The 14878-nt window shown below is 41.5% G+C and overlaps 1 protein-coding gene across 6 annotated transcripts in view; it reads left to right on the top strand.

Annotated features, from left to right (window-relative positions):
* APBA2 (amyloid beta precursor protein binding family A member 2) overlaps window positions 1–14878 on the top strand; it is a 343044-nt gene that overhangs the window by 207761 nt on the left and 120405 nt on the right. The window lies entirely within an intron of this gene.

Genomic DNA, 14878 nt, shown 5'->3' with positions numbered 1-14878 from the left:
TGAGTCCCATGTGGGACAACCTGAAATCCTTGTATCTACCCCAGCGCTTAGAACAATCCTTGGCACATAGTAAGCACTTAACAAATACTATCATTTATTATTATTACTATTATTTGCACAAGGCCACAGTGCTCCTCAAGTAATTGCAAATTTCAGAATTTTCTGCCCCTATCCAGCCCTTCTGCTGCTCCTGGGGAACTGACCTCTGTGGTCTCTAGTGGCACAATACCCAGGGGATTTTTCTCCACTACATATAATAATAGTAATAACGATAATAATTATGGTATTTAAGTGCTTACTATGTGCCAGGCACTCTTCTAAGCACTGGGACATATACAAGTTAATCAGGTTGGACACAGTCCCTGTCCCACACAGGGCTCACAGTCTTAATCCATGTTTTACAGATGAGGTATCGGAGGCCCAGAGAAGTGAAGTGACTTGCCCAGAGTCACACAGGACCAAAGTGGCAGAGCCGGGATTAGAATCCAGGTCCTTCTGACTCCCAAACCCAAGGTTTATCCTACAGGCCATGCTACTTCTCATGGCATATAGATGGTGCTACCATTTCTGTAATATTGTCGAAATGCTCAGAATGTAACCCGATGGTTAATTGGAGAGGGAAGATAGAGAAGAGTGGGAGTCTTCTGGCTGCCATATGGTGTGATTGGAATATAGGAACATGTAACCCTCCGGGCTGAATATCAGCACTGGTCCATTCATGGAAGGGATGTTTGGAATTTATAGGTCACAGTTAACGCAGCCAGCATTGCTTAGGAAAAGACAACCTGACCAGTGTTAAGGGTGCAGTGCTGAATTTCAAAGTCAAAAACGGTCAGTTTGTGCTTAATGTGGGCTAGAGAAGCCTTCTGGCCTAATGGATAGAGCATGGGCCTGAGATCAGAAGGACCCGGGTTCTAATCCTGGTTCCACCACTTGTCTGCTGTGTGACTTTGAACAAGTCACTCCACTTCCCTGAGCCTCAGTTCCCTCATCCATAAAACGGGTATTAAGACTGTGAGCGCTACGTGGAACAGGGCCTGTATCCAACCTGAGTAGTTTATGTCTACCCCAGTGCTTAATACAGTGCCTGGCCCATAGAAAACACTTAACAAATACCATTAAAAAAATCTGTTCTGTTTTTGTTTGTCATCCATCTTTGTTGAAAACCCAGCACCCTCGATTTGGATAGTTTCTTTTAAATAGGAAAACCACCCCAAAATAATAGCTTTCTGTTGTTTGCAACTCTATCTTAAACATTGTCATATGCTTCTAAAGATTCAGACTATGTTCCAGGTAGTCTGTGGTCTCAAGAAGTGCTCATTTTCCCCCAAATTTGCTGGATCATTTTTAGATTGACACTGGGGATTGGAGTCTTCGTACATTATCTCATTACCTACTGTCTCTGTGCTGCATGATTGGGAAAAAAATATTGACATTAGCTAGTTCTAGTGAGTGATTTAAAAAAAGAAAAAGACCCTCTCAACTCGCCCCCACCCAAACACCCCACCACCAGATTTTTCTACCTACTTTTCTATTCTCCACCAATTGTCAGCTTTGTGACTTTGGACAAGTCACTTAACTTCTCTGTTACCTCATCTGGAAAATGGGGATTAAAACTGTGAGCCCCCCGTGGGACAACCTGATCACCTTGTAACCTCCCCAGTGCTTAGAACAGTGCTTTGCACATAGTAAGCACTTAATAAATGCCACTATTATTATTGTTATTCTCTCCTAAATTCATTGTTGTTACAAATGGTGGTGCACCAGATGGAAATCTGGAGAGCTTTCTTCACTGTCGAGTGACTGACCATAAATACTTATTCATTCATTCATTTATTCATTCCATCAGTCGTATTTATTGAGCACTTACTGTGTGCAGAGCACTGTACTAAGCACTCGGGAAGTACAGTTCAGCAACAAATAGAGACAATCCCTGCCCACAACGGGCTCACAGTCTAAAAGAAATAATTATGGTATTTGTTAAATGCTTACTATGTGCCAAGCACTGTTCTGAGCACATGGGTAGATACAAGGTAATCAAGTTGTCCCACATGGGGCTGATAGTCTTAATCCCCATTTTACAGCTGAGGTAATTGAGGCACAGAGAAGTTAAGTACTTATGGTACTTGTTAAGCGCTTACTATGTGCCGAGCATTGTTCTAAATCCTGTGTCAGATACAAGATAAGCAGGTTGGACACAGTCCCTGTTCCACACGGGGCTCACAGTCTAAGTATGAGGGTGGAGGATTAAATCCCCATTTAACAGATAAAGTAAGTGAGGCACAGAGAAGTGAAGTGACCTGACCTCTATTCATTCATTCAGTTGTATTTATTGAGCGCTTACTGTGTGCAGAGCACTGTACTAAGCGCTTGGGAAGTACAAGTCGGCAACATATAGAGGCGGTCCCTACCCTCATTGTGAGCAGGGAATGTGTCTGGTTATTGTTGTACTGCACTCTCCCAAGTGCTTACCACAGTACTTTGTACACAGTAAGCACTCAATAAATATGATTGAATGAATGAACAAATGCCCAAAGTCACCCGGCAGGCATGAAGCAGAGGATTAGAACCCAGGTCCTCTGACTCCAACGCCCATGCTCTTTCTATTAGGCCATGCTGTTTCTACTATAAATCTCCAATGAAAGTTATCAAAGGAGACTGGATAGAGACAGAGCTCAAAGATATTTATGAAAGCATCTCATGTTGCCAGAAAACGGGCTTTGTTAGGGGAAAAATTTCCTGTTTGGCCAAAGTATACTGAAGATTTTCTCACAGCAGTTTGCCAATAAAGGTAACCAGGTGCTACAGTCTTTCCATCTGCATCAGCATCCGTTAGCTGCAATAATTTAATCCATGTCAATAATTCAGTACAACCGATAGTCCATAGGGGCAGACTTGACATTGAATCGATAACTCCTGCTTCAGCAATAAAATATCCTGGCTTCGCCTTCAAACCTACACTTTTTACAAACCCCTCGATATCTGTACAGAAGAAGTCATATGGCTTTCTTAGTTGTCCTACCAATCAGTCCATCGATTGTATTTATTGAGCACTTTGCTGTGTGCAGAGCACCGTACTAAGCGCTTGGGAGAGTACAATATTACAGAGTTGGTAGAAGCGTTCCCTATCCACCAAGAACTTGCAGTCTAGAGGGGGAGACTGACTATAAGTAAATGAATCACATATATGTACATAAATTTTGTGGGGCTGAAGGGAGAGCAAATTAGGGGTTCAAATCCAAGTGCAAGGGTGACTTAGGAGTGGGAGAAGAGGAAATGAAGACCTAGCTGTAGAAAACCTCTTAATCAGTTCTAGACCGAGAGAGGAACATGACTCAGAGATTGCATCCTTGTGCTGTTTTGCCCTGGGGACATGCGTGTTGGATCTCTATCACCGATGAGCTTTCTAGGAGTTTACAATCCAAGAACAGGCCCAGGATTGAATAGACAGTATGTCCAGTCATTTTGGTAGGGGCTGTCCATGGACCAATTGAAAGTGTCCCCTTTTTCCCCTCTAATCACTTGAGTGATTAGTCACCTGCTCAAGGCTGCTGTGGTTTGTGTTAGATTGTATTTGTAAAATATTCTGGATCTCACAGGAAAAGAATTTGTTTCATCAAATGAGCTGGTAAAATTGCATTAAATGGTTGACATGGTAGACTGGGGTTTCGTAGGATACCAGGCTCAGCGAGGAGGTTGAAAAGCCACGACCTCTACTCCATCTTAATTCTTCTCAACCTCTCGGTAGTCTTCAACACAATCAACCACCCCTTTCTTCTGGAAATGTTATCAACCTTGGCTTCACCGACACTCTCCTCTCCTGGTTCTTCTCCTATTTCTCTGGCTGCTCATTCTCAGTTTTTTTCATGGGCTTCTCCTCTGCCTCTCACCCCTCAACTGTGGGAGTCCTTTATGGCTCAGTTCTCATCCCCTTCTATTCTCCATCTACACTCACTCCCGGGAAGAACTCATTCGTTCCCATGGCTTCAACGACCATCTCTATCCCGATGATTCCCAAATTTATATCCCCAGCCCTGTTATGTCTCTTCTGTTCACTGTCATATTTCCTCTTATCTTTAGGACATCTCTACTTGGATATGTTGTTGACACCCCTCACTTAACATGTCCAAAACAGAACTCCTTGTCTTTCCACCAAACCCTGTCCTCCCCTGTTTATGCTATAATTTTAGATGGCAGCACCATTCTCCCTGTTTTACGAGCCCATGATCTTCGCATTATCCTTAACTTATTTCTTTCATTCAACCCACATATTCAATGTCACCAAATCCTGTCGGCTCTACCTTCACAACATCGCTAAAATCTACCCTTTCCTCTCCATCCAAACTGCTACCATGTTGACCAATCAGTCATTTGTATTTATTATAATAATGATGATTGTATTTGTTAAGTGCTTACTATGTGCCAAGCACTGCACTAAGCTATACAACATATAGGATACAGTGCAACTGTATTTACTGAGCATTTACTGTGAGCAGAGCACTGTACTAAGCATACACTATAATAATCCTGGTACGTATACTATCCCACCTTGACAACTGCATCAGCCTCTTTACAGACATCCCTGCTTCATGTTTCTCCTCACTCCAGTCCATACTTCACTCTCATGCCCAGATCATTTTTCTAAAAAGAAATTTTCAGTCTGTGGTTTCCCAACTCCTCCAAAACCTCCATCCACGTGCCTATCAAACAGAAACTCCTCATCATTGGATTTGAAGCACTCAATCACCTTTCCCCTCCTTACCTCACTTATTTCCTTCTACAAAAGCACACTCCCTACACACTGTACCTCCATCTCTTGTATTTCACCATTGCCTCCTCACCAACTCTCTGCTTCTGGACTGGAACTCTCTCCCTCTTCATATCCAACAGCTCATCGCTCTCCCCTCCTTCAACCCCTTATTCAAATCCCATCTCCTCCAAGAGTCATTCTCCAACTAAGCCCTCATTTGCCCTACTCCCTATCCTTTCTGGGTCACCCTTACAACTTGGATTTGTACCATTTATTCACTTCATCCTCAGCCCCTCAGCTCTTAAATAAATATCTGTAATTTAATATCTCTCACTCAGGACTGTAAGTTCCTTGTGCTAGGGAATGTGTCTACGACCTCTGTTACATTTACTCTCTCAATAATAATAATGATGGCATTTATTAAGTGCTTACTATGTGGAAAGCACTGTTCTAAGCACTGAGGAGGTTACAAGGTGATCAGGTTGTCCCACGGGGGGCTCACAGTCTTAATCCCCATTTTCCAGATGAGGTAACTGAGGCACAGAGAAGTGCCTTTGGGTATGACTTGCCCAAAGTCATACAGCTGACAATTGGAAGAGCTGGGATTTGAACCCATGACCTCTGATTCCAAAGCCCATGCTCTTTCCACTGAGCCACACTGCTTCTCAAGTGCTTAGTACAGTGCACAGTGTAAGTGTTCACGAAGTATGGTTGATAATTGGAAAAAAAGTTTAGCTAGAGAGGATCACAGTGCTTTGCACGAGAATTACTGATGCCTGATTTTATGCATGGCATGTTCCTACAAAATGTGTTAAGTGTAGGAAAGCAAACAATCACATAGCTCTTCTTCACAAAGCATTTACATCGCAACAAAGGCTAATCAGTTCCTAAAATACACTTCGACAAAGGAATGTAATTAGTAAGAGTTGAAATAAAAATAACTTGGAATTTGCATCGAATGATGAAATAATTAATGCAAATGAAGAGTTTATTTCTCTGATATAGTGGGGAAATATGCTATTATAGATGAAAGGGGGATGTCTCTGAAAATATCCCCAGGGCAGTATGAGGCGTTGTTTGTTGCATCAACGGACAGGAGCCATGATAATAAAAGTAGTAATTTTCTCACATTAGGCCAATTTGAAAATGGACTTCCCAAACCTTCTGGTTGGAGTTGGGGGCTGGGCTTGAAGAGACTAAAGTAACCCTGTGTTGGGGACCCTTTTCTTCGATCAGTCGATGTTTATTGAACACGTGTGCAGAGCTTGCAAGAGTACTAAAAACTGGAAAGAGTACATGAGAATTAATAGACATCATCCCTGACTTTGATCTTGCAGTCTAAGAAAATGAGACGGACTCTAAAAGAAATTGCAGATGGGAGGAAGCAACAGAGAGATGATTTGTACATAAATTCTGTGGTGCCGACTAAGCACCCAAGTGCATAGGTGAAAGAGGAGTGCTGTTGTTGAAGTTGGGCAGAGTCAATCAATCCTGTTTACTGAGCACTTCTGGTGTGCAGAGCAATGTACTCAACGCTTGGAAGAGCACAATGTAACGAAGTTGGTTGACGTATTCCCTACGGACAACAAGCTGATAGTCTAGAGAGGAGGAAGGTGGAGAGATGAGAAATGAAACAAGGAAGATCCCCTGGAGGAGATGTGATTTCAGAAGGGCCTCGAAGAGGGGGAGAGCGGTGGTCAGATGGAGGGAAAGAGGGAGGGAGTTCCAGGCGGAAGGGAGGGCGTAAGCAAGAAGGTGGTGGTGGGAAGTATGAGAAGAAGGCACAAAGAGTAGGTTGGCTGGCGAGGAGTGAAGCGTGCCAGCTGGGGTGTGGGAGGGAGAAGTGACTGATTGAATGTCGTGAAGCCAATAATTTGGAGATTGTCCTTGCTGCAGAGAGGAATGGGCAACCACGGGAGTTTTCATGTAGAGGGGAGATTTGTGCGGAGCCATGTTTCCAAACCATGATCTAGGTAATAAATAATAATATGATGGCATTTGTTAAGCGCTTACTATGTGCCAAGTGCTGTGGGGGGGGGGGGGGATACAAGGTAATCAGGTTGCCCCACATGGGGCTCACAGTCTTAATCCCCCTTTTAAAGATGAGGTAACTGAGGCACAGAGAAGTTAAGTGGCTTGCCCAAAGCCACGCAGCTGACAAGTGGTGGAGCCGGGATTAGAACCCATGACTTCTGACTCCCAAACCCATGCATGTGCTTCTAGGTAGCAGAGTGAGGACTGCAAACTACACTGTAGAACGTAAATTCCTTGTGGGCAGGGAACAAACCTACCAATTCTGTAATATACTGCTGGTACAGTGCTCTGCACAGAGTAAGCACTCAATAAATACAATTGATTGAGACTGCATTCATTCATTCATTCAATTGTATTTATTGAGCGCTTACTCTGTGCAGAGCACTGTACTAAGCGCTTGAGTAGTACAAGTTGGCAACATATAGAGACGGTCGCTACACAACAACGGGCTCACAGTCTAGAAGGGGGATAGGGAAGTCAGCAAGGAGGCTGATGGAGATTCTGGAGGCTACTTTATTTCTGCAATAGACAATTCTTTTATGGTATTTGCTAGGCACTTACTGTGTATCGGGCACTGTTCTAAGCAGTGGGGTAGATATAAGCTAATCAAGTTGGTCACAGTCCCCGTCCCACATAGGGCTCACAGTCATAATCCCCACTTTCAGATGAGATAACTGAGGCCCAGAGAAGCTAAGTGACTTGCCCAAGGTCACACGGTGGACTCATGGCAGAGCCAGGATTAGATCCCAGGACCTTCTGATTCCCAGGCCCGTGCTCTGTCCATTGGGCCACACTGCTTCTCTGTCTGCCTTCTTTCTGCCTCTTTGGAGGGCAGATGTTCCTATCCTTCTCTGATCAGTGAAACTGAGATGTCTGGCACCAGTCGTTTCCTAGCTTTTTTTTCTGATGGCACCATCAGAATTTAAGGGCAGAGATTGTCATGTCTGGCAAATTCCCCAAATATTTTAGTGGCAGTTTATTAAAGCAGCTATTCCCTTTTTCAAGTTTACTGAAGCCCGATTTCAGAATTGTTAGATAAGAGGGGACGGAGCAGGGGGAGGAGGGAAGGGGGGCAGGGAGGGGAGGAGATTTTTGTGGAGATTTTCAGAGAAGCAAGAGAAAATAATATTTTCTGCTATTCCTCCCACTTGTTTGCAGTTTATTATCTGACCTCTTCCTGTTCTGGTCCCTGCAAGAATAGTAGCTCCAGGTTATCCCGTGGAGAAGCAAGAGAAAATAATATTTTTGGCTTTCTCTCCCACTTGCTTGCAGTTTATCAGACTTTAAAGGTTAATGAAACTGCACCAGGCCTGAAAGGACAGAAACACACCTCTCTCCCTTCCACCCCCAAACTCCAGGGATCACATTCAAATTGCCCCCGAGTTCAGTCATAGGAGGGGGCAGGAAGGGAAGACTGTTTACCTATGTTTATGAAGAATCCAAATGAGAAAGTGTTCTTCAAAGCCTTTTATGTTTTGTGAGAATCCTAGATTAGCAATTTGCAAACCCATTTTGCAGCCTGACTGATGAAAGAAGCCTCTTCATAAGTTCCTGTTGATTGGTTCAGGTGCCATTTTTGTTTCCCTCAGGTTATGTTTAGGATATGAAGTTTGTCTATTTATAAAAGAGTAATTTGGGGTAATTTTATTTTTTTTTAATTGAGTAGAAATTGATTTTTTTCCCAAAATTTGGAATTTAGTTTATCCTCCATCATTATGGTGCATTTACAACAACATTTGTAAAGATATTTCCAAATGATACAAATAGCTAGAACAACACTTTTTATGGTATTTGTTACTCACGGTATGTCAAGCACTGTTCTAAGCTCTGGGGTAGATCAGTCCAGATTCAAATCCTGTCCCACATGGGAATCACTAGCAAGTAGGAGGAAAAATAGATATTGAATCCCCACTTCATGGTTGAGGAAACCAAGGCAGAGAGATGTTAAGTGATTGTCCAAGGTCACACAACAGGCAAATGGCAGAGCCAGGATTAGAACCCATGTCCTCTGGCTCCCAGACAGCGCTTTATCCTCTAGGCCATGCTGCTTCTCATTTAACAACACAGTGACCTCTTGGTATAGTAGCTTAATTCAGGTTCTCGGATTCTAGCACTAACCACAAACTAGACAATATCCAAATCTTGTTTTTGAGGTGATTTCTTTAATTTAGAGCAAAAATAAAGGTGACATGTGAGGTGATAAGAATAGTAATAATTATGAAACTAGCTAAAGGTTTAATATGTGCTAAACACGGTACTAAATTCTGGGGTAGATACAACAGAAAACCAAATTGTCCATGATGGCAATTACCTGAGAAAACTTCAGATTCTCTTGGGATTGGGGATAAGAGAACTCCTCAGAGGGGGGTAAAAATGTTTATGACATTTAAAAATGACTAAATTTTCCATTTATTACATTCCAAAATGCTGCTGATTCTATTGATAACAGTGTAGATCAATCAGTCAATCAGTGGTATTTATTGAACATTTATTATGTGTTCTAAGTACTTGGAAGAGTACAATATAATAGAATTGGCAGACATAATAATAATAATAATAATAATGGTATTTGTTAAGTGTTTACTATGTGCCAGGTACTGTATTAAGTGCTGGGGTGGATACAAGCAAATTGGGTTGGACACAGTCCCTGTCCCACATAAGACTCACAGTTTCAATTCCCATTTTACAGATGAGGTAACTGAGGCAAAGAAGTGAGGTGACTTTCCCAGGGCCACACAGCAGACAAGTGGCGGAGCTGGAATTCATTCCCTCTTCCCTGTCCATACTGAGCTTATAGCCTAGAGGGTGAGAAGGTAACGTCACTTAATCGCACAAACAGACCTGAATGACTTAACAATTAGAATTAATTGGTAAATGGATGTACATTTTTTCCTAACATTTTCCACTGCATAAATATATGTAACAGAATTAAGCTTTAAATGTACTTTGGGATTTAACCCTGACTTTTAAGAAAATGATTTGGATGGTAGAAAAACAATTAGCACCTAAGAAAAATCCACATTCTAGTTATTTACCAGGGCTAATCAGGCATTATATCCCATATACCCGCCTCTTTCCGGGAATCAGAAGACTGGGCTTGTAATCCCGGCTCCCCTGCTGTGAGACCTTGGGAAAATTATTTAACTTTTTTGTGGCTCAGTTCCCTCATCTGCAAAATGGGGATTCATTACCTGTTCTCCCTCCTTTAGACTGTGAGCCCCACGTGGGATTTGATTATCTCGTATCCACCCCGGAGCTTACTACAGTGCTTGGCACAGAGAATGTGTTTAAAACAAATGCCACAATTATTATTATCAATATTTATGATGTCTTTCTTTCCAGGGATCGGTGGGGTCCTGAGAGAGTCGATGAGACCCAGGGGCTTGGGGTTTAAGTAGATGGGGGAAAGGAGGGAGGATTTTTTCTGGTCTTAGTGGACCGATGAAATGCAAAAATAAATGATAGCACATTTTCTATCCTTGTACGCTTTGGATTTGAATGTCGCAAAGAGAAATAAAAATATTCAGGAATGTTTTGGGGGAAGAAATAATAGGAGGAAGAAAAAGCAGAGTCTAGGAACATCTAGTTGTTATCTCTAGTAGGAGGGAAAGCCTCTCATTGATGTTCTAATACTCTAGTGCCTTTTTGAGTGAATGGAGAGGGATGAATATGTGGATGGAAGGAAGACAGGATGCTACTTTTCCCGTAAAATGCAATAATAATTGCTAATGAAGTTCTATTCTTATGGTTCATTGTGCACATCCCAATTTCTTGCATGTTCATTGTTTTATATACACATGCATACACATAAAATATATATTTATAGGTTTTTCCGTGTAATGGTGGATTCCAACCACATACTTTTTGCCTGATAGCTAAGCCAAAGACAAATACATCTTAATATTTATGATTTACGGGAACTCTCTTTTCTTCAGGAGATCTAGAACAACTAATTCTTTGGACTTGATCCTGGGCCCTTGTTAAATTTCAGCCATGTAAAATTCAGACTAGTAGTACTTTAGAGATTTAGTAACTTAAGAAACCCCACTGAATTTGATTTATTATATTGTTTACTTGTAATAATATTGACATGGACTGAGAGATCCTTATCAATCAATCAATCAATCGTATTTATTGAGCACTTACTGTGTGCAGAGCACTGTACTAAGCGCTTGGGAGGTACAAGTTGGCAACATATAGAGACAGTCCCTACCCAACAGTGGGCTCACAGTCTTATCATAATATTAGCATCTCAGTACTAGGAATAATGCCAGGTATATATCAATAGAAAGTCAAAGTATGAAATTTTTCTGAAAATTGAATTTTAATACTGTTTTAGCATTTGGCTTTCCACTTCCAAGCATCTGTCTTGTGTACTGGCCTCATTAATGTTTCAAAAGGAGAATTAGGGTTCTCTGAATGCATGCTTGGCCTTATGAAATGTTGCTATTTCTTTAGATGAAGGATTAAGCTTGCTGTGGGCAGAGAATGTGTCTACCAACTCTGTTATATTGTACTCTCCCAAGCACTTAGGTACAGTACTGTGCACACGGTAAGTATTCAATAAATATCAATGATTGATTGATTATACTTGCAAGTTAGCCTATTTGGCCACCTGCTTCACCCAAAAAGAATACATTGTGTTGCATCTGGGTGTTTTGAAACTCTACTTAAATGTTGCCTTTTTCCACTGTGGGGATTATAGAACTCTGAAAAGTTAATTGCAAGGAAAAATGCCAGTGATGAAAATGGACAGGGTGGAGAATAGAGGGCTTCAGTTTGGAGGCACAAGAGAACACTAACATAAAACCTAGTGAACAAACTGGGGTTCCTAAAGTAATGGATGAGTTTGCTATCTGAAGAAACAATTCTCAGATTCATTCATTTAATTGTATTTATTATTACTATTAATAATAATAATAATAATGGTATTAAGTGCTTACTATGTGCCAAGCACTGTTCTAAGCACTGGGGAAGATACATGGTAATCAGGTTGTCCCCAAGGAGCTCACAGTCTTAATCCCCATTTTACAGATGAGGTAACTGAGGCACAGAGAAGTGAAGTGACTTGCCCAAAGTCACACAAGTCAAGTGGCAAAGCCGGGATTTGAACCCACTACCTCTGACTCCCAAGCCTGGGTTTTTTCCACTAAGCCATGCTGCCTCTCTTTATTGAGCACTTATTACTTGCAGAGCACTGTACTAAGCTCTTGGGAAGTACAGTCCAGCAACAAATAGAGACAATCCCTGCCCACAACGGGCTCGCAGTCTAGAAGGTGGGAGACAGACATCAAAACAAGTAAACAGGCATCAGTAGCATCATTATAAATAAATAGAATTATAGATATGTACACATCATTAATAAAAATAAATAGAATTATAATTACAACGTGCATTCAGCATGGCTCAGTGGAAAGAGCCCGGCTTTGGAGTCAGAGGTCATGGGTTCCAATCCCGGGTCTCCCAATTGTCAGCTGTGTGACTTTGGGCAAGTCACTTCACTTCTCTGTGCTTCAGTTATCTCAACTGTAAAATGGGGATTAAGACTGTGAGCCCCCTGTGGGACAACCTGATCACCTTGTAACCTCCCCAGCGCTTAGAACAGTGATTGGCACATAGGAAGCGCTTAATAAATGCCATCATCATCATCATCCATATGTACACATACTCTGATCATGGTAGAGAAGAGGTAAAAGAAGAGTTTCAAACCCCTGCATGTCATACTACTGCGAATGCATCCCAATGCCACTGCTATATTATATTGTGGTTCAGGAAGCAACTTGGCCTACTGGAAGGTAACATGGGCCTGGGGGGTCAGAGGACCTGAGTTCTAATCCTTGCTTTGCCAATTGCTTGTTGTGTGACAGTGGGCAAGTCACTTCACTTCTCTGTGCCTCAGTTGCTTCATCTATAAAATGGGATTGAGATGTGAGTCCCATGTGGGACAGGGACTGTGTCCAACCTGATTTACTTGTATCCACCCCAGCGCATAGTGCAGTGCCTGGCACATAGAAAGCACTTAACAAATACCACTATTATTATTATTATTATTATTATTATATTAATTATAATAATTATAATTAATAATAATAATAAAATGGGAATTCAATACTTGTTCTCCCTCAAACAGTCTGTGAGACAGAGGCTGTACCTGATTAACTTTTATCTACCCTAGTAGTTAGAGCAGTGCTTGACCCATAGTCAGTGCTTAATACCATAATTAATTAATTACTTAATGGTCAGTTATAATCACATGGTGTTCATTGAGCACTTATTATATGCACAGCACTGTACTAAGTGCTTGAGAGATTACAGTACAACAAAATTAGCCGACATGTTCCCTGTCTATAATGAGCTTACAGACTTTGTTGAATTCCATCTGGTTTTGGTAGACCTATTTTTCTAGTCCGCCAAAGTCACTTTGAATTCTATCTTCCAGTCTCAGCAACCCCATCCAACCCTGATCAATTTAGAATGCTACAATTTGTTTAAAGACACCAGTGGAACAAGAATAAAGTGTTGGTTTCCTGAGGATAAACATTAAATGGAATCATGTTGATTTATATGTTTATTTTATCACCTTGAGGGTTGGTGCAGTGAGTCCTATGTAAAGATGGAATTATCAATTTCAAATGTATGGAATAGCCCAGAGGTTCCTGCTCAAAGCAGGAAGTATATGAAATTGTGGTTATAAATCATTCATAAATTAAACCAACCACAGGTCTCCTGAATGATAAAGTCATCAGTTTGATATCTCCAAAGTATGAACAAAGCATGCAATAGGGCATCAGCCTCAGGAGAATTGTTGTTTGTCAGATTTTGAATTTGCCAGTATATATACTAAAGGAATCTTTAAGTGGGTAGGTCTCGAAACCAGTCTTGTTTATGATAGAGTGCTCTGCAATCTGAGCCCAGTTATCCCGAAGGAATTGGTGTGTCTTTGAATTTGACTAGACTGAAGTGGTCTCAGTGATTTGACTTGGCCCTTCAAAAGACATTGATTGTCTTGTGGCAATTTCACCACCTGAAATCAGCGAGAATCAGCATGGCCTGGTGGATGAAGCACAGACCTGGAAATCCAAACCTGGGTTCTAATCCTGACTCCAACACTTGGCTGCTGTGTGACTTAACTTCTCTGGGCCTGAGTTTCCTTCACCCGTACAACAGGAATTAATACTGGGCTTTGTATTAAGCTTAGTATTAAGCACATAATAAGTGCTTAAATACCATGAAAAGCTTAGAACAATTTACTCCAATTTATATATTTTCGTTACGGGCAAATAATCTTCTCAGTTTAAAACAGTTGTCACTCTATTCCAGAACTGATCAGTGATCAGTTTGAAACAAAATATGGTGAAATCAGTTCCTTTACACTCCTGGATATGAACAGCATCGACATATATTTATTTTTAAAGTTCTGGCTGCTGTGTGACAACTTCTCTGGGCCTGAGTTTCCTTCACCTGTACAACAATTACAAGAATTACAACAATTTACTCCAATTTATATATTTTCCTTACAGGCAAATAATCTTCTCTGTTTAAAACAGACCATATTTTGTTTCAAACTGATCACTGCCCAGATTTTAGTTAGGTCATCATCTGAATAACCAAGCAAATGGTCTCACTGTATTTCATCCCATCCCAACCCAACTCCTTCTGGGTGAACTTCAGCTTAAATCACTGCAGAAGTGGAGTCATCCAAACATCAGTTTGGAAACTCCTGTTCAGAGTTTTAAACTCCAGTAGCAGCATTTCACCCTGTGTAACAAGCTGGGACACTTTTGAGATGAGTCTCTAAAAGCCTAATCTGATCTTTGTGGCCCATAAAAGTGGCAAGTCATCCTCAGAGGTGGGGGAAGTTCTAAGCTGGAAATTCTCAAGTCTGTTAGGGGTATTTACTATGTGGTAAGAGGCGTGGTGGTGTGTGCAATATCTGCAAATTTCCCTGGGTTTTAGGGAGGACCTAAAAGTGACATCTCTGGTCAGCAGGATTGAGATACTAGAATCTCAGCTTTCCTCCTGAACCCTGAAGAACTCATGGCCTTTTGGAAAGACCACAGGCCTGGGAGACAGAGGGCATGGGTTCTAATCCTG

The sequence above is a fragment of the Tachyglossus aculeatus genome, chromosome 5, assembly GCF_015852505.1.
Source record: "Tachyglossus aculeatus isolate mTacAcu1 chromosome 5, mTacAcu1.pri, whole genome shotgun sequence".
Classification (NCBI taxonomy): domain Eukaryota; kingdom Metazoa; phylum Chordata; class Mammalia; order Monotremata; family Tachyglossidae; genus Tachyglossus; species Tachyglossus aculeatus.
Note: the sequence above shows the minus strand (reverse complement) of the source record. Positions and strands in the feature narration are given on the sequence as shown.